Source organism: Mesoplodon bidens (genome assembly GCF_964165515.1).
Source record: "Mesoplodon bidens genome assembly, chromosome: 16".
Lineage (NCBI taxonomy): Eukaryota > Metazoa > Chordata > Mammalia > Artiodactyla > Ziphiidae > Mesoplodon > Mesoplodon bidens.
The window spans coordinates 35,810,673-35,831,892 of NC_138173.1; the positions used below are offsets into that span (position 1 = coordinate 35,810,673).

At 37.4% G+C, this 21,220-nt stretch overlaps 1 pseudogene across 1 annotated transcript in view; it reads left to right on the forward strand.

Moving 5' to 3' along the window:
- The first annotated feature begins 1,188 nt into the window (after positions 1 to 1,188).
- Positions 1,189 to 21,220, forward strand: part of LOC308630020 (ATP synthase F(0) complex subunit B1, mitochondrial-like) — a 64,071-nt pseudogene continuing 44,039 nt past the window's right edge. The window contains exons 1-2 of the transcript in view: positions 1,189 to 1,276; positions 1,926 to 2,013. The product of the transcript in view is annotated as an ATP synthase F(0) complex subunit B1, mitochondrial-like (transcript). The remainder of the gene's footprint in view (positions 1,277 to 1,925; positions 2,014 to 21,220) is intronic.

The following is a 21,220-nucleotide window of genomic DNA, read 5'->3' on the forward strand; positions in this document are numbered from 1 at the left end:
TTGACTCACTTTCTATAAAAATAGAGTGTATTATTCAAAATAAGAGACATTGGTTGCTTTCCAAAAAATTAGTATCAACTATTTAGTTCACATCCGAGCTATAATACAACATTGTTCCTGTTTTGACTGCTGTTTTGACTTAGAATCATTCCCTATTTAATGGCCAACAAATGTTGAATTTGGAGATAGAATTACATACATTGGATTAAATGCCATATACAAATAAATACAGTATGCTGCTGTTTAAGGACTGCTGGGGTAACCTACCGCCAAGTATTGAAATATTAAATCCTACTACGTTTCTACTAAGTGATAATACAGGCATGAGGTGCACTGGAGAATAGGAGGTAATGCAGCTATTGAAATCAACAGAATCAGGCATCCTGTCACCAATTTGGGCTGGAAACTTGTCAAGGTAGATTTTATTTTATTTTATTATTTTATTTTATTTTTTTAACTACTGCTAAAGCTGTCAGAATTGAAATGTACACATACACACACATGCACACTACAAATAGGGACAAAAATGAATACCAGTCAAGGGGTCAGGGACTTTGGGATTTCACTTTCTTCCCATGTAATACATCTTAAGTTACTTGTTGGATCATTTCTTTGCTCTCACATCAAGATACCTATTTGGATACAGTGAAACTACCTTTAAATATTTTATGTAATGTTTCTTTTTCTGGCTAAAGGCCAGTATCTGTGTTCAGGTCTATATTATTGTTTCCCCATTGGTGAAGCTCTACTTCTCTATAGAACAAAAACCTTTATAGATATAAAATAGTTGCAAAAATATTTCCATGTCTTTTCTTTTCTATTTTAATAAGCAGGGTATAGTAGATTCAAAATGTATGTCACCTCGGTGCATTGTGGTATTTGGGTAGGACTTAGCAAGCGCAGAAAATCTTGGCATTTCTATATGCTTTTATTTCTATTATCTCCAATACTTTCAAATTTCAAAGAACAGTTTTGGTGCTAATTACCAGATTTTGACTTTTATGAAAACCCCACACCACATGTCCTGATTTTATAGTTGCATGTGGAATCTGAAATGTGGTTTTATCAAAATAAACTCACACTTTGGTGTGTGGAATTTCACTTGTAAAGTAGAGATCATAATTTCAAAAACAAACACAAATTGCACTTGGTTTTGCTTGAAAAAATAAAATGCTTGGCTGTGATGAGATGAAAAATGTTTTACTCAAGTACTGGCTTTTCTCTGAAAAGCATCTCCGGTCAGAGCCAAGTGGTCGTGAACAGCGTCATCTTGCATGTAAGCACCTTGGCATCTCCTTATTTAATTGGTATTTTAAAACAAGGAGGTATTTTCCTCTTCCACTTTTAACATTATTTCATTCTTTTTCTGAAACCCAAAGATCTGTTCTAACATTTTTTGCTTGTTTGAGTCAAGAGCAGTATTTGTAAGAACCAGTTACTGGGAAAATAGAAGATTCTTAAACTATTAATTAAGTCCAAGAAAAAAATTGAATCTACTGCTGTCTAATGCAGAAATATTCAGTTGTTTCTTGGGAGGCCGTTAGTGTAGTGGAAGACAAATCTGTATTTGAATTCTGGCTCTGCCACCTACTAGCTGTTTTACCTTGAGCTAGTTACATAACCTCTCAATGTCCAAGCTCCCTCATCTAATAAAATGGCAATAATTAAAAGAATAATTTTGAAAGTGAAATGAGAAATGAGACATGTAGAATCTCTAGTGAAGTGCCTGGAACATAGTAGCCAGTGAAGCTGCTGGTGCCTGTGATGGCATTTTAAGTTCATGGAAACAGGACAAAATCAAATATCATTAGAACACTTGAGTTAGTTAGATTTTTAAGTTTTATATGTGAAATGAGAAAACAGTTTGTGCTAGTTTTACCTATCATCAACTCCATAAAAATTCTTGATTTTGTTATGCATTAAAGCTATTTCAAAAGAATTAGCCCTCATGATCAAACAGACCCATAGCCCAGTAACAGAAGAACGCAAGAAAATTTCCTGCAAGAAAGGGACGTACACTTGAGACTCGTTTTGAAATTTATAAGGTACACAATACATCCCTGGAGGCCTCGGAGGGGAGCATAAAGCAGAGAGAGGTGGAGAGTGTGTCCTGTTGTCAACAGATTTGGGTTGAGAACCACTCCTACCACTTAACTGCTATAAAGTTTTCAGCAGGTCAATTAGCCTCCCAAAGATGAGTAGTGACATTTATCGCAGAGTTATTTTAAGAATTAAATGAAATAATACATTCAAAGTTTTAGCAAGGTCCCTGACACGTGATAAACATTCAATAGATGGGTTTAACTCTCAACATGATTATTAGTTCTCCTTTCCTTCTTTTTTTTTTTTTTTTTCTCCTTTCTTTTTAAGATTCTTTCTTGGTGGCATCTACTTACCTTTCTGGAAGGAACACAAATGGACTAGAATATACAATTATGCTTCTTTTTTGATTTGAATATTTTAATTAATTAATTAATTAATTTTAACATCTTTATTGGAGTGTAATTGCTTTACATTGTTGTGTTAGTTTCTGCTTTATAATGAAGTGAATTGGTTATAAGTATACTTATATCCCCATATCCCTTCCCTCTTGTGTCTCCCTCCATCCCTCCCTATTCCACCCCTCTAGGTGGTCACAAAACACCAAGCTGACCTCCCTGTGCTATGCGGCTGCTTTTCACTAGCTACCTATTTTACATTTCATAGTGTATATATGTCAGTGCTACTCTCTCACTTCGTCCCAGCTTACACTGCCCACTCCCTATGTCCTTAAGTCCATTCTCTACATCTGCATCTTTATTCCTGTACTGCCCTCAGGTTTTACAGAACCTTTTTTTTTTTTTTTTAGATTCCATATATATGTGTTAGCATACGGTATTTGTTTCTCTCTTTCTGACTTACTTCACTCTGTACGACAGACTCGAGGTCCATCCACCGCACTACAAATAACTCAATTTCATTTCTTTTCATGGTTGAGTAATATTCCATTGTATATATGTGCCACATCTTCTTTATCCATTCATCTGCTGATGCACACCTACGTTGCTTCCATGTCTTAACTATTGTAAAGAGTGCTGCAATGAACATTGTGCTACATGACTCTTTTTGAATTATGTTTTTCTCAGGGTATATATGCAATAGTGAGACTGCTGGGTCATATGGTAGTTCTATTTTTACAATTTTGAGAAACCTCCAAACTGTTCTCCATAGTGGCTGTATCAATTTGCATTCTCACCAAAAGTGCAAGAGGGATCCCTTTTCTCCACACCCTCTCCAGCAGTTATTGTTGTTTGTAGATATTCTGATGATGGCCACATTCTGACCAGTGAGAGGTGCTATCTCACTATAGTTTTGATTTACATTTCTCTAATGATTAGTGATGTTGAACATCCTTTCATGTGCTTGTTGGTGATCTGTATATCTTCTTTGGAGAGATGTCTATTTAGGTCTTCTGCCCAGTTTTTGATTGGGTTGTTTATTTATTTATTTAAATATTGAACTGCATGAGCTGTTTATATATTTGAGGGATTAATTCTTTGTTCACTGATTCACTTGCAAATAATTTCTCCCATTCTGAGGGTTGTCTTTTCATCGTGTTTATGGTTTCCATTGCTGTGCAAAAGCTTTTAAGTTTCGTTAGGTCCCATTTGTTTATTTTTGTTTTTATTTCCATTTCTCTAGGAGGTGGGTCGAAAAGGATCTTGCTGTGATTTATGTCATAGAGTGTTCTGCCTATGTTTTTTCCTCTAAGTGTTTGATGGTGTCTGGCCTTTCATTTAGGTCTTTAATGCATTTTGAGTTTATTTCTGTGTATGGTGTTAGGAAGTGTTCTAATTTCATTCTTTTATATGGGGCTATCCAGTTTTCCCAGCACCACTTATTGAAGAAGCTGTCTTTTCTCCATTGTATATTTTTGCCTCCTTTATCAAATATAAGGTGACCATAGGTGCGTGGGTTTATCTCTGAACTTTCTATCCTGTTCCATTGATCTATATTTCTGTTTTTCTGCTAGACCATACTGTCTTGATTATTGTAGATTTGTAGTATAGTGTGAAGTCAAGGAGCCAGATTCCTCCAGCTCTGTGTTTCTTTCTCAAGATTCCTTTGGCTATTCAGGGTCTTTTTTGTTTTCATACAAATTGTGAAATATTTTGTTCTAGTTCTGTAAAAATGCCATTGGTAATTTGAGGGGGAATGCATGGAATCTGTAGATTGCTTTGGGAGGTATAGTCATTTTCACAATATTGATTTTTCCAATCCAAGAACATGGTATATCTCTCCATCTCTTTGTATGATATTTAATTTCTTTCATCAGTGTCTTACAGTTTTCTGCATACAGGTCTTTTGTCTCCCTAGGTAGGTTTATTCCTAGGTATTTTATTCTTTTTATTGCAGTGGTAAATGGGAGTGGTTCCTTCATTTCTTTCGCAGAATTTTCATCATTAGTGCATAGGAATGCAAGAGATTTCTGTGCACTAATTTTGTATCCTGCTACTTTATCAGATTCATTGATTCACTCTAGCAGTTTTCAGGTAGCATCTTTATGATTCTCTCTATATAGTATCATGTCATCTGCAAACAGTGACAGTTTTACTTCTTTTCTGATTTGGATTCCTTTTATTTCTTTTTCTTCTCTGATTGCTATGGCTAAAACTTCTAAAAATATGTTGAATAATAGTAGTGAGAGCGGGCAACCTTGTTTTGTTTCTGATCTTAGTGGAAATGATTTCAGTTTTTCACCATTGAGAATGATGTTGGCTGTGGGTGTGTCATATATGACCTTTATTATATTGAGGTAAGTGCCCTCTATGGCTACCTTCTGTAGAGTTTTCATCATAAATGGGTGTTGAATTTGTCAAAAGCTTTTTCTGAATCTGTTGAGGTGATCACATGGTTTTCTCCTTCAACTTGTTAATATGGTTTATCACGTTGATCGATTTGCGCATATTGAAGAATCCTTGTGTTTCTGGTATAAATCTCACGTGATCATGATGTACGATCCTTTTAATGTGCTATTGGATTCTGTTTCCTAGTATTTTATTGAGGAATTTTGCTTCTATGTTCATCAGTGATATTCGTCTGTAGTTTTCTTTTTTTGCAGTATCTTTGTCTGGTTTTGGTATCAGGGTGACGATGACCTTGTAGAATGAGTTTGGGAGTGTTCCTCCCTCTGCTATATTTTGGAAGAGTTTGAGAAGGATAGGTGTTAGCTCTTCTCTAAATGTTTGGTAGAACTCACCTGTGAAGCCATCTGGTCCAGGGCTTTTGTTTTTTGGAAGATTTTTAATCACAGTTTCAATTTCAGCGCTTGTGATTGGTCAGTTTATATTTTCTATTTCTTCCTGGTCAGTCTCAGACAGTTATGCTTTTCTAAGGATTTGTCCATTTCTTCGAGGTTGTCCATTTTATTGGCACATAGTTGCTTGCAATAATCTCTCATGATTCTTTGTATTTTGGCAGAGTCAGTTCTTATTTCTCCTTTTTCATTTCAAATTCTATTGATTTGAGTCCTCTCCCTATTATTCTTGATGAGTCTGGCTAGTGGTTTATCAATTTTGTTTATCTTCTCAAAGAACCAGCTTTTAGTTTTATTGATCTTTCTTATTGCTTTCTTCATTTCTTTTCCATTTGTTTCTGATCTGATCTTTATGATTTTTTTCCTTCTGCTAACTTTGGGGGGTTTTTTTTGTTGTTGTTGTTCTTCTTTCTCTAATTGCTTTAGGTGTAAGGTTATGTTGTTTATTTGAGATGTTTCTTGTTTCTTAAGGTAAGATTGTATTTCTATTTACTTCCCTCTTAGAACTGCTTTTGCTGCATCTCATAGGTGTTTGATCATCATGTTTCCAGTGTCATTTGCATCTAGGTATTTTTTGATTTACTCTTTGATTTCTTCAGTGACCTGTTGGTTATTTAATAGCATATTGGTTAGCCTACATGTGTTTGTGTTTTCATTACTGTTTTTTTTTTTTACCTGCAATTGATATCTAGTCTCATAGCATGTGGTCAAAAAAGACACTTGATCCGATTTCAATTGTCTTAAGCTTACCAAGGCTTGATTTGTGACCTAAGGTATGATCTATCCTGGAGAATGTTGTATGAGCTCTTGAGAAGAAAGTGCATTCTGTTGGGTTTTTTTTGTTTTGTTTTGTTTTTTTTTTTTTTGCGGTACGCGGGCTTCTCACTGCCGTGGCCTCTCCCGTTGCAGAGCACAGGCTCCGGACGCGCAGGCTCAGTGGCCATGGCTCACGGGCCCAGCCACTCCGCGGCATGTGGGATCTTCCCAGACCGGGGCACGAACCCGTGTCCCCTGCATCAGCAGGCGGACTCTCAACCACTGCGCCACCAGGGAAGCCCCTTTTTTGTTTTTTTTTGTTGTTGTTGTTCATTCTGTTGTTTTTGGATGGAATGTCCCATAAATATCAATTAAGTTCATCTTGTTTAATGTCACTTAAAGCTTGTGTACCTTATTTATTTTCATTTTGGTTGAGCTGTCCATTAGTGAAAGTGAGGTGTTAAAGTCCCCTACAATGATTGCATTACTGTTGACTTCCCCTTTTGGGCTGTTAGCATTTGCCTTATGTATTGAGGTGATCCTATGTTGAGTGCATGTGTATTTATAACTTTTATATCTGCTTCTTAGATTGATCCCTTGATCATTCTGTAGTGTCCTTCTTTGTCTCTTGTAATAGTCTTTATTTTAAAGTCTATTTTGTCTGATATGAGAGTTGCTAGTCCAGCTTTCTTTTTTCTTTTTTTTTTTTGTGGTACGCGGGCCTCTCACTGTTGTGGCCTCTCCTGTTGTGGAGCACAGGCTCCGGACGCACAGGCTCAGCGGCCATGGCTCACGGGCCTAGCTGCTCTGTGGCACGTGAGATCTTCCCAGACCGGAGCACGAACCCGTGTCCCCTGCATCAGCAGGTGGATTCTCAACCACTGCGCCACCAGGGAAGCCCCCAGCTTTCTTTTGATTTCCATTTGCATGCAATATCACCTTTCACCTTCAGTCTGTATGTGTCCCAAGGTGTGAAGTGGGTCTCTTGTAGACAGCATATATATGGTTCTTGTTTTTGTATCCATTCAGCCAGTCTATGTCTTTTGGTTGGAGCATTTAATCCATTTGCATTTAAGGTAGTAATCGATATGTATGCTCCTATTACCATTTTCTGAATTGTTTTGGGTTTGTTATTATAGGTCTTTTCCTTCTCTTGTGTTTCCCGCCTAGAGAAGTTCCTGTAGCATTTGTTGTAAAGCTGGTTTAGTGGTGTTGAATTCTCTTAGCTTTTGTTTGCCTGTAAAGCTTTCAATTTCTCTGTGAGTCAGAATGAGATCCTTGCTGGGTAGCATAATCTTGGTTGTAGGTTTTTCCCTTTCATCACTTTAAATATATCCTGCCATTCCCTTCTGGCTTGCAGAGTTTCTGCTGAAAAATCAGCTGTTAACCTTATAGGGATTCCCTTGAATGTTATTTGTTGTTTTTCCCTTTGCTGCTTTTAATATTTTTTCTTTGTATTTAATTTTCGATAGTTTGATTCAGATGTGTCTTGATGTGTTTCTCCTTGGGTTTATCCTGTATGGTAGTCTCTGAGCCTCCTGGACTGGGTGGCTATTTCCTTTCCCATATTACGGAAGTTTTCAACTATAATCTCTTCAAATATTTTCTCAGTCCCTCCTTTTTTTTTCTCTCTTCTTCTTCTGGGATCCTATAATTTGAATGTTGGTGTGTTTAATGTTGTCATAGAGGTCTCTGAAACTGTCTTCAATTCTTTTCATTCTTTTTATTTATTTTTTTCTTCTCTGTGGTGGTTATTTCCACTATTTTATCTTCCAGGTCACTTATCCCTTCTTGTGACTCAGTTATTCTGCTATTGATTCCTTCTAGATAATTTTTAATTTCATTTATTGTGTTGTTCATCATTGTTTGTTTGCTCTTCAGTTCTTCTAGGTCCTTGTTAAACATTTCTTGCATTTTCTCCATTCTATTTCCAAGAGTTTGGATCATCTTTACTATCATTACTCTGAATTCTTTTTCAGGTAGACTGCCTATTTCCTCTTCATTTGTTTTGTCTGGTGGGTTTTTACCTTGCTCCTTCATCGGCTGTGAATTTCTCTGTCTTCTCATTTTGCTTAACTTACTGTGTTTGGGGTGTCCATTTCGCAGGCTGCAGGTTCATAATTTTTGTTTTTGGTGTTTGTGCCCAGTGGATATGGTTTGTTCAGTGGGTTGTGTAGGCTTCCTGGTGGAGGGGACTGGTGCCTGTGTTCTGGTGGATGAGGCTAGATCTCGTCTTTCTGTTAGGCAAGGCCAAGTCTGGTGGTGTGTTTTGCAGTGTCTGTGAACTTATTATGATTTTAGGCAGCCTCTCTGCTAATGGGTGGAATTGTGTTCCTGTCTTGCTAGTTGTTTTGTATGGAGTTGTCCAGCACTAGAGTGTGCTGGTCATTGGGTGGATCTGGGTCTTAGTTTTGAGATGGAGATCTCTGGGAGAGCTCTCATTGATTGATATTAAGTGGGGCTGAGAGGTGTCTGGTGGTCCAATGTCTTGAACTCAGCTCTCCCACCTCAGGGGCTTAGGCCTGACACCTGGGCAGAGCACCAAGACCCTGTCAGCCACACAGCTTTAGGGAAGTCTGAGGTCTTCTGCCATCTTTCAGTAGGTGTTCTGTAGGAGTTTTTCCACATGTAGATGTATTTAATGTATTTGTGGGGAGGAAGGTGATCTCCATGTCTTACTCCTCTGCCATCTTGAAGGTCCTCTCTACAATCATGTTTTTAAAGTTTCTCTTTCTATCCAAGATCCTCATCATTTTATATGAACGTTTTTCTAGAGAGCTCATGGCTATATAGAGAGCTATGTTCCATTTCAAGAAAATTAGGTCTTAATTATTTGAATATGATAATCAACTTCCAGTTTCTTTGTTTCTTCATCTTGGATATCCTAGAACATGTGTACACTAGTAGCTGTAGGCTTTTGGACTTCGTCATGAGCGACCTTTTTATGAGCCTGTTGTTAAACTCTTTATCTTTATGAGATTTATCAAAGTAAGTAACACTGTTGGTTCTGTAAGAATCTCTTATTACATGAATGTTTTACAACAAAAAGGAGCTACTTTATTAAAAGGATCTCATGCTCCAGAGGCTCTTGTGATGTCAAAGATCTAAGGGTTGCCATTACTATATTAGAAAAAATACATGTTTATTAATGAGAAATAAAAGTTTGTCAATTGATTGGGTAGTCCTCAATTTTTTTATATTCCTTTTCCTTTGTTTCTTTCCCCTAAACAATTTCATTTATTTACTCAACAAATATTTCTTGAAAGTTACAATGTCCTAGGCCTTGCTAAAGAGGCAAGTAAAACAGGCAGAGCCTTTGTTGTCAATGAACTGCTAATGATTCTCACAGTGGGCTGCATTTTAGAATGATTGGGGTTTTGTTTATAAATAGATCTACACCCAAGGATTATATCTGAGTCATCTGGGGTGGGTGAAGAGGCAGGTGAAATCTACTACTTCAGAGGGTCTGACAAAGGCAGTGTGTTGCACTATAGTGGTCAAGGGGTAGAGGGTAGGAGATGGATGTGGTGGAGAAGCAGGAGCCTGAGCTCAGAGCAAACACCCCAGAAGCTGCTACTTAAAATAAAACTGGGTTTGGGCTTCCTTGGTGGTGCAGTGGTTGACAGTCTGCCTGCCAGTGCAGAGGACTCAGTTTCGAACCCTGGTCTGGGAAGATCCCACATGCTACAGAGCAACTGGGCCCATGAGCCACAATTACTGAGCCTGCGTGTCTGGAACCTGTGCTCTGCAACAAGAGAGGCCGCGATAGTGAGAGGTCCGCACACCGCGATGAAGAGTGGCCCCTGCTTGCTGCAACTGGAGAAAGCCTTCACACAGAAATGAAGACTCAACACAGCCAAAGATAAATAAAATAAATAAAGAATTTTTCTAAAAAACATAATAAAACTGGGTTTAACAAAACATTTATTCAGATTATCAAATGCAATCCTTTTTCAGGAACCCTCCTACACTGTTGGTGGGAATGTAAATTGGTACAACTGCTATGGACAACAGTATGGAGGTGCCTTAAGAAACTAAAAACTGAGCTACCATATGACCCAGCAATCCCACTCCTGGGAAAATATCCAGAGAAACACATGGTTCAAAAGGATACATGTACCCCACTATTTATTTCAATGCTGTTTACAATAGCCAAGATTTGGAAGCAGCTTAAATGTCCATTGACAGATGAATGGATAAAGAAGATGTGGTACATATATACAATGGAATATTACTCAGGCATTAAAAAGAATGAAATAATGTCATTTGCAGCAACATGGATGGACCTGGAGATTATCATACTAAGTGAAGTAAGTCAAACAGAGAAAGACAAATATATGATACTGCTTACATGCAGAATCTTTAAAAAAAAAGATAGAGACAAATTTATTTACAAAACAGAAACAGACTCACAGACTTAGAGAACCAACTTATGGTTACCTTGGTGGGGGGGAAGGGAGGAGGAGAGGGATACATTGGGAGTTTGGGACTGACATGTACACACTGCTATATTTAAATTAGATAACCAACAAGGACCTACTGTATAGCACAGGGAACTCTGCTCAATGTTCTCTAATAATCTAAATGTGAAAAGAATTTAAAAAATAATATGTACATGTATATGTATAACTGAATCACTCTGCTGTACACCTGAAACTAGCACAACATTGTTAATCAACTGTAATCCAATATGAAATAAAAATTAAAAAAAATAAAATGCAATCTTTTTTCAATTTTACAATGAGAGTTGGATATTAAAAAGAGCCTTTGAAGGACTTGTGCCTCGTTCCAAATATATACTACAATTTGAAATCTGCATAATGTCTTGTAAGGTCTTCCCAATAGTTTTTCAAAGCAGGAAAAATGGGCCTCAAATATCTATAGTAAAATTTTCTTAATCACTTGAACTACAGATGCTAATTCTTTCATCTCCTTTCTCTTGCAACATTTTGTTAGTAGAATATTTCATGCATCCAAATGCCACGAATTATTCACTAAAGGTTATGAACACACACTTCCTTTTTACTTGGCTATTTATACATAGTTTTCCAAGTCCATTAGTTAACTTATCATGTGACTTCAATGTCATCACTTAGTTACAAAGATGAGATGACAGAGTAGAGTAAAATGACAGTGGTAAAAGTGTGAGAATTTTGGAATTCATCAGTATCATTGGCATGTATATTTCCTGAAACTTACTTAAAATGATATCTGGATAAAGTTATCAGTTGTGATGCTTTTAATCTGCAGCCGTAATGTGGATCTGACTTCATTTTATTGCATGTTTAGAAGGATGGATGCATGCATGAAAAACTCATCTAATGGTCTATTAAAACATTGATTTGTTTGATTCATTAATGCATAATCAAATGTATACTATAAGGAACTACTGAAACATATTTCTTTGGCTATAATTCAAGAATGCTTATGTGATTGGAGAGAATTATTTTTCCAGGAGAATAAAGTTTAATAGTAATCAGATGTTCATTCTGGAAACACAAGGATGGTAATAATATTTTTGGAAATGATATTCCAATGTTTGCATTATATTGAGCCTGTTGTTTTTGTTGGTGCAGAACCACACTTATAACCAGAATACATAGGGAAGAAAATCTTGCTTTTTTGTGTATTTTTAATTCTTCTTCTTTTACAGTTTGGTAGTTCTAGAAGCCAGAATGAACTTCCATAGAGAAGCCCAAGGACGTGATGGTAATACTTGTTCACTGTTCTAGCAACCTGAACCTAAGTGTAGGTCTGCTGTATCATACAGCTCCACTGACCTGTGTTTGAGTAATACCCCCATTTGTGCAAAATGGCAGTGTTACTTACACAAAAGCATTTGGTTTCTGTGGCATATTCAAATCTGTGAGATTTTCACACTACCGAGGAAAGTGGTTTTAAAGATTTGTTGAATGTTGTACTATAGTCAGTAGGCTATTAGGTAAATATATGAGCTATATTTCCTTCATTTAATTGGAGAAAGTGCAAAAGAGACATACTTGACAGTAGAGAGGCTGGTGGGTTTTAGAATATTAAGTGGAAGAGAAAGTCAAGGGAAGAGAATATCCTAAGCTGGAAACTGACAGAAGGAAGAATGAATTAAATCTTGTCAATTTTTATCTCCTTGAATCTCTTTATTCCATGTCCTTCCATACCTCCTCACTGCCATTGTTTTAGTTCTTTCATATTTTTATCATTTTATGTAGTTGCTCTTGCAGCCTCTAGTCTTAAATCAATCTTTACCCTGAACTCTTCTTCCAGAGTAATCTTTCGGGATAAAAATCCAAACATATTAGGGGTATATTCAGATTCCTTTATGACCTGGTTCTGGTTACCTTTCCAGCTTCATTTACTCTTAGCATTTTAGGCTTCAAGAATACTTTTTTGGACTTTTCCTAACACTGATATTCCTCCTTTCTCCCAGTCCTTTGCAAACTTCCTACCTTTAGTTACTATGACTAGAACTTTAAGACTTGGCTTTGACATCATTTCCACTAGCAAGTGTTCCCTGACAATTCCATACCTCCAATAAGAGCTCTGTACAATCTTCTGGTAACTCTTGCTTAGGAGCACTTTAATCAAGTATTGACTGGTGTGTCTCACTTCACTGGATTTAATCTCACGAAGACTTGGATTGTGTTTTTTAGTCTTACATTCCCAGGATCCAACATAGTGCTTGACATCTATCAATTGCTTAAAACTCATGTGTAGAATGAATGACCAGGTAAGTGAATAAATAAATAATTAAGGAGTGAATGAAGGAGCCAGAAAGGAATGGGACGATTTGGGAAAGCAAAGGGGAAAAAAAAGCCCACAGTTTTATCTTTAATATTTAAATTTTTTCCTTTAATTTTTTTAGTTAAAAATTTCTTGATATTTTTGATTCTGCCATGCCAGTTACAGTATCTTCTCCCTTGACTCAAACCAATAAAGAACACTTAGGAGATTATATATATATATATATATATATATATATATATATATATATATATATGAAGTAGCAATCATTATCCCTCATTTTTATCTTGTCCTATTAAAATCCTACACTATCTACATATCATTTGTTTTTTCTACATAAACCTTAGTATAGAATTGATTGTTCAGAAGAAGATTATTAAATCTTTACTGGTAAAGTTATACTGTGGGGCTAGCAGCCTGTGAAAAGGCAGATGAGTGAGCTAAATGTGGTGGGAAACAGTCCCAGGATATAAGTCACAGGGCTATCTGCCTGGTCGTCAAACATTGCTCTTTAAAAAATAGAACTCTTGAAAGGCTAAGATCAAGAAGGATCCTGCAGGTAAGAACATACTGCAGATCCACTTATTGGAAGTTGCATAGTTTGAATTCGCTTATTGCCTATGAAAGCTCCACAAATGGCAGATTAGTACAGTTGGGTAGATCCATGATCATGGAGTCTACTGTGATAAAGGTCAATTGGCTTAGCTCTGGTGTGACATTTTGCATGTGTTAGGCAAACTATAAAGCATGGTCCTGAAAAAAATGTTGACAAGAGAGGACTCAGACTCAGATAAGCATAATTTTCACTTCAATTTACTCCTAACCTGGTAATCAAGCAGATTAAAGAAAAAAAAAATGAGGATGGGCTTCCCCGGTGGCACAGTGGTTGAGAGACTGCCTGCCAATGCAGGGGACACGCGTTCGTGCCCCAGTCCAGGAAGATCCCACTTGCCGCGGAGTGGCTGGGCCCGTGAGCCATGGCCGCTGAGCCTGCGCATCCAGAGCCTGTGCTCCGCAACGGGAGAGGCCACAACAGTGAGAGGCCCGCGTACCACCAAAAAAAAAAAAAAAAAAAAAAAAAAAAATGAGGATGGACATAGCTTTTCAAAGGCTCTCCAGTTCCTCTCCTCTCAGAGGAGCACCTAAAGTTCAGGGATCAGTGTGTTTAGCCCAGAGAGGAATTCACTATGAAGCTTGGGATCACAGATGGCTTACTTGACTTCCTATAGTCTGGGGATGTGGCCATGCCAGTGCACAAGTACTCAACTTACTACTCTATAAGACAATATTTACTGCACCACAGTTATATACTTCTGGGGGTCTAGTTTTTGCTGTATCACCAAGGCTGGAATAGGTCTTACTATGGCTACACTCCTGCCCAGGTATTTCATGAATATATTTTGTTATTCAAAAACTTTCCTTAGGCCAGGGAATAGGACAGATAAGCAGAAATTGACCTTGGCACCTAAAACAAAACAAGCTAAGAGAAACTGTACTCATTATACTTTTATTCTAACTGGGTTTTTTTGCTTATCCAATATTCTTACTTCCCAGTTTCCATTTGGGTATCTTACTCTCCTCAAATCCTGCCCTCAGCTCTATGGTGAATGCTTTAGGAAGGAACATGTGATCCTGTTTAGTCAGTAGAACTTTAAGACTCAATCCCAGACCCTGAATTGGCACCCTCTCACTCACTCTTTCTTGCTGGCTTTGTACAGGGTGTGATGTGAGGCTGGAGCTATGGTGGCCAATCTGTCAACAGGATGAGCCTTTTTGAGAATGAAAAGAAGAAAATTCCAATGGCAGAGGCAGAAAAAACAGTATCTTGGTATCAACATTTGAGTGTTTATCCACCCAGTTCTATCTCTGCGTTTGCACTTACCTGAGTGGATAAATCCTGTTGGTTTAAGAAATTTTGTGTTGAATTTTTGTCTTTTGAATCTTGTAGAGTTTTGATAACACAGCATGCTCAGTTGAAGGAGAATCAGTGGGTCTGGTTAATGCACAAAAGTGCCCTATGTGTGCAGTAAATATTTGTGGTCCTATTTGTGACCTTCCTTTTTGCCTTCCACCTAGGCAGTAGTTGTACACTCCCACTAACCATAATCATATACATGCACTTCATAAATGAGTGTGTCTCATAGTCTTTGTGACTCATGAATGTTGCTGCTTGAAGGCTTTCAGGGTTTTAGGTGGCTCTACCTCCTATTAGTGCTGCTGTGTCCAGCAATCAAGGTCTCATCCCACTACAGAGGCGGTATATGTACTGGCATGTGAAAACTCTAGCAATCGTATTCTGTGAGAGTCAGAGATGGTCCGAGTCATCTGAACAGTCCTCCAGTGCATCTGTCTCATATGCTGCATACGATTTGTGAGAAGTATCCCTCCAGTTTTCCTATAAAACTAACATCAGTGTTTACCTATAAACAGACACAGAAGTCACTGCTGACTGTACTCTGCTTTGTATACAATCCTATTATATAAAGAGCTCAAGCAGCACGTCTGTCTGCCTAGATGTGTGTGTTCTCCTTCTCCAGCTGCCAACCACCTAAATTATTCAGCAAACCCTGATCATGCCAAGTTTTTAGTCAACAATGGAGATCCTGCCAAAGAGCTAATAATGTTAAAAAAAAAAAGCAATGTTTGTGACAATTAACAGAGCCTGCAGCCTGCAACGCACGTTGGACTCATTTGTAAAGGAAAATTTAAATGATATGCTTCATTATAAATGGTCCCATGCAGCACATTGCTAATCAACCAAAGCAGCTTCTTCTTCTTCCCCCACTCTTCTTTCCTATCTGATAAACCCAAATGGCAGCACTGTGTCAAGGCTCTTGGCCACTGCTTGCTGTAGCTATAAACATGGTGTGGTTATCTATCAGTATTCTAATCAGCTTAGCTCAAACTGAGTAATTATCTCTAACATGGATGAATAGAACACTAGCCTCTTATCTTGTCTATTAATAATCACAAATATAACTTCATGGCCAAATCAAGAGGTATGTTACTGTACCCCTGGGAGCCTGTTTGGGTAAAACCCCTGTGACTGCACCAGTCTAAGGAGTGCAGATGGGGCAGTGAGCCCATAATGATGGGCTGACAGCTGCCAAACACAGCAAGTCCTCCCCCACTCTTGGCAGAGAGAAAGACATTGACTGGGGAAGTGGGGCTGATTCTCCATACTAAATAACAATTATTTCTCAAATACTGTTTTGAGATAAAGGGAGAAGAAAGAGGACAGAAGACTGTTGCTGGGTCTCCAAATTCCAGCCTCAGCGAAATAAAACTCCACAGCCCAGACCAGACCAGCTAATGGGCCGCACATGAGCACCAGTTATCTTCACTTCTAAAGCATGTCTCTGTTCCTTCTGCTAAGACACCTCACATAACTAAATCCTTCAGGCCATTAAAATGTTTCTTTTGTAGAAATGATCCCTCTGTAAGTTTGCCTTTTTAACACAAAGGGTCAAAAGTGTTTGTAAGAAAGGGCACAATAATATTTTTGGTATCTTATATTTTTTCTGCCTGTTTTATTGAGATATAATTGACATACAGCTCTGTATAGGTTTAATGATTTGACCTGATTACCATGATGAACTGATTACTACAATAAGTTTAATGAACATTCATCATATCATATAGATACAAAATAAAAGAGAGAGAAAAATTTTTTCCTTGTGATGAGAACTCAGGATTTCCTCTCTTGACAACTTTCATATATAACATACAGCAGTGTTCATTATATTAATCACGTTTGTAGTCATTACATTCCCAGTACTCATCTATCTTATAGCTGGAATTTTGTACCTTTTTACGGCCTTCATCAAGTGTCTCCTTCCCTTACCCCCCACTTCTGGTAATAATAAATCTGATCTCTTTTTCTATGAGTTTGTTTGTTTGTTTGTTTGTTTTTGAAGTATAATTGACCTACACCACTATGTTAGTCCCCTGTGCACAACAAAGTGATTCAATGTGTCTATATATTACAAAATGATCACCGTGATTAGTCTAGTTACCCTCTGTCACCACAAAAATATATTACATTAATATTGTCTGTATTCCCATGCTGTACCTTTCATCCCCATGACTCATTTATTTTGCAACTGGAATTTTGTACCTCTTTATCTCCTCCATCTATTTCACTCACAGCACCCCACTTCTGGCACCCTCCTGTTTGTTATCTGTATCTATAAGCCTGTTTCTGGTTTGTTATGTTGGTTCATTTGTTTTGTTTTCTAGATTCCACACATAAGGAAATCATATGTTATCTGTCTTTCTCTGGCTTATTTCACTTGGCATAATACCCTCTAGGTCCATCTATGTTGTCACAAATGGCAGGATTTCATTCTTTTTTATGGTTGAGTAATATTCCATTGTGCATGTGTGTGTGTGTGTGTGTGTGTGTGTGTGTATAAAACTTCTTTATTCATTTATCGATGTGCACTTAGGTTGCTTCCATATCTTGACTATTGTAAATAATGCTGCAGTGAACATAAGGGTGCATATATTGTTTTGAAGTAGTGTTTTTGTTATCTTCAGAAAAAAAGCCAGAAGTGGAGTTACTGAATCATATGGTAGTTCTATTTTTAATTTTTTGAGGAATCTCCATATTGTTTTCCATAGTGGCTGCACCAATTTACCTCCCCACCAACAGTGCACAACAGTTCCCCCCCTTTTTTTTAACAGATTTATTTATTTTATTATTTTATCTTATTTATTTATTGTTTCTGGCTGTGTTAGGTCGTCGTTGCTCTGCATGGGCTTTTCTCTGGTTGAGGCAAGTGGGGGCTACTCTTTATTGCAGTGTGTGGGCTTCTCATTGTGGTGGTTTCTCTTGTCATGGAGAATGGGCTCTAGGCACAAGGGCTTCAGTAGTTGTGGCACGAGGGCTCAGTAGTTGTGTCTCGTGGGCTCTAGAGAGCAGGCTCAGTAGTTGTGGTGCATGAACGTAGCTGCTCCCCAGCATGTGGGATCTTCCCAGACCAGGGATCAAACCCATGTCCCCTACACTGGCAGGTGGATTCTCAACCACTGCACCACCAGGGAAGCCCAAGAGTTACCCTTTCTCCAACATTCTCACCAACCCTTGTTATGTGTTGTCTATTTGATGATAGCCATTCTGACAGGTGTGAAGTGATATCTAATTGTGGTTTTGATTTGCATTTCCCAGATGATCAGAGATGTTAAGCATCTTTTCATGCATCTGTTGGCCATCTGTATGTCTTCTTTGGTAAAATATCTACTGAGGTCCTCTGCCCATTTTTTAATTTGTTTTTTTGTGTGTGTGTCTGTCTGTTTTTTGATGTTGAGTTGTATGAGTTCTTTGTGTATTTTGGATATTAACCCCTTATCAGATATATCTTATCCCATTCAGTAAGTGGCCTTTTTGTTTTGTTGATGATTTCCTTTGCTATGCAAAAGGCTTTGCTTTATGTAGTCCCACTTTTAAATTTTTGCTTTTTTGTCCTTGCCTGAGGAATCAGATCCAAAAAAATATTACTAAGACCAATGCCAAAGAGCATATTACATATGTTTTCCTCTAGAAGTTTTATGGTTTCAGGTTTTACATTTAAGTCTTTAATCTATTTTGAGTTTATTTTTGTATATGGTATGAGACTGTAGTCTAGTTTGGCTCTTTTACATGTAGTTGTACATCATTTATTGAAGAGACTATCTTTTCCCCATTGTATATTCTTGTCTTTTTTGTCATGGATTAATTGGCCTTATAAGTGTGTGTTCATTTCTGAGCATTTTATCTTGTTCCATTGATCTATGCATCTGTTTTTGTGCCTATACAACAATGTTTTGATTACTGTAGCTTCGTAGTATAGTTTGAAATCAGGGAGCATGATACCTCCAGCTTTGATCTTCCATCTCAAGATTTTTTTGGCTGTTTGGGGTCTTTTGTGTTTCCATACAAAATTTAGAATTATTTGTTCTAGTTCTGTGAAAAATACCTTTGGTATTTTGACAGGGATTGCGTTGAATCTGTAGATTGCCTTGGGTAGTATGGTCATTTTAACAATATTAATTCTTCCAATCCATGAGCACAACATATTCTTCCATTTGTTTGTGTCAGACTTAATTTATTTCCTCAATGTCTAATAGTTTTCTGAGTACAGGTCTTTTACCTCCTTGGTTAAATTTATTCCTTGGTATTTTATTGTTTTTGACACAATTGGAAATGAGATTGTTCTCTTAATTTCTCTTTCTGATAGTTTGTTGTCAGTGGATAGAAGTGCAACAGATTTCTGTATATTAATTTTTTATCCTGCAACTTTATGTAATTCATTAATATTTCTAGTAGTTTTTTGGGGACATAGTTAGGATTTTTTATATATAGTATCATGTTATCTGCAAACGTGACAGTTTTACTTCTTCCTTTCCAAATTGAATTCCTTTTATTTGTTTTTCTTGTGTGATTGCTGTGGCTAGTAGGATATTATATTTTTAAAAAACAAGCTCTCATGTGCACTGTGGTGCCCCCCCCAACCTTGCTTTAATTCATGTATGTCAATTTGTTTAAAGCTGTGGGCCTTCTCCCCATAAAAATAATACTCATTGGTAAATTTATACAAAATCTGCATAAGAATTAAGGGGGTTCACAGTCTTTCTAAAGACCACTTGTGAATTTTTAAGGGGTCTAATAGGCACCAGCTTAAAAACACCTGGCTTAAACCCAGAAACTAAACAACGAAGACTTCAAGAATAGAAGTAGAGGCCTTAATTGTGAAATGAACTACGTTTTCAAAGAATTAGTTCATCCATAGAACATTGTTAAATCAGAGTTCCTGTAAGCGGATGAAAAGAGGGCTAGGACTTCCTATTCTGCCATTTTGTTGACACCATTCCCAGTGAACTGTGTTTTAAAGTAACAAGGCTAAGTTTGTCTTATAAAGATTATTTTGAAAACTCTGTGGTGGCTGTGGGTCTTTTAACAGGCTATTGCTCTAGGTTATCCCCACAGAAGCATATTTAACCCCAATAAATCCAAAATAAGGTATACATCCTGTGGACTCTGTAATCATGTTTGTTAGGCAAAAGGGTAGAGTGTGAAGAGAGACAGATGATTGTATTTGGGAAGATGGAAGTGGTTGAAGACATTAACATAGAGTTTTCAGTGGCTTGCTGGGAGAAAAATCTAACAAGTGGGTTGAGGATAGAAAGAGGGATGAGGAAGTAAATGCAGATGGGAAAAATGACAGTATGTTCTAATGATGATGAGATGAACCAACAGAAAAAGAAAGATGATAATGCAGGGGAAAAAAAGTATACTTGCAAGAGCAAAAACATTGACTATAAGGGGGCCAGGCTAGAATTCACATGTAGAAATATAAGGATTGTTTTTAGATAGGAACAGATATATTTTGTTCACTTCTTACAACTAATGGGAAAAATCCTATCTGGAATTACAGGATTTATGTGTTTCTTTATCTGTCAGCTTCAATTTCCTGGACTGGCTGAAACCTCTGTAGGGGATTCAGTGATTGGTAGCTCCAAACTTGCATCTTTACAGTGTCTTGAACATCCAAATTACAGATGATGGAAATAGAGAGAGAAACAAGCAGGTTCTTAACTTAAAAAGTAATAGAGCAAGAAGGCAGTTCAGAAACCAGAAGTGACTCTAACTTCCACAGTGCTTTGCTAATCCTTCAAACTCCCATGCTATTCCCTCATACCCTCCTAAATCTTTCCCTAAGCAAGGAGAATTACCATTAGTTGCTGTGATTACACTTTCTGTGAAAACTTAAAGGCTTTGTACAATTCATTTCCAGGTTGAAGTTTATTGTGGAGAAATCTGAGGCTAACCTGAATTTCTCTCCCTATGGATGATTTGATCTTTTTGCCAATATGCATAAGGGGATTTTTATATTTGAAGTTTATCCTCTTTACCAGAATATGACCATTTGTATCATCTTTTCCCCAATCTGGGACATAGTGTGCTTTTTTTCTATTTGAAAAGCTTTTTTTCCTGTAAATCTTTCTTTTATAAAACCTTTGAAATATACTTTTCTATTTCATTTGTTGAGATTTCATATTTCTGGAATACCAATTATACACATATTGAATCTCCTTTGTCTCATTTGTCATACTTCATATCTATTATTATCTCTTTAAAAAATTTAAAATCTAGGTTCTTTTCCATTTTTTAAGAATTTTTATTTTACTTAATTCATTTAATTATTTTGGGCTGTGTTGGGTCTTTGTTGCTGTGCACGGGCTTTCTCTAGTTGCAGCGAGCAGGGGTTATTCTTTGTTGTGGTGTGTGGGCTTCTCAATGCCATGGCCTCTCTTGTTGCAGAGCATGGGCTCTAGGTGCATGGGCTTCAGTAGCTGTGGCTCGTGGGCTTTACAGTGAAGGCTCAGTACTTGTGGCACATGGGCTTAGTTGCTCTGTGGCATGTGGGATCTTCCCAGACCAGGGCTTGA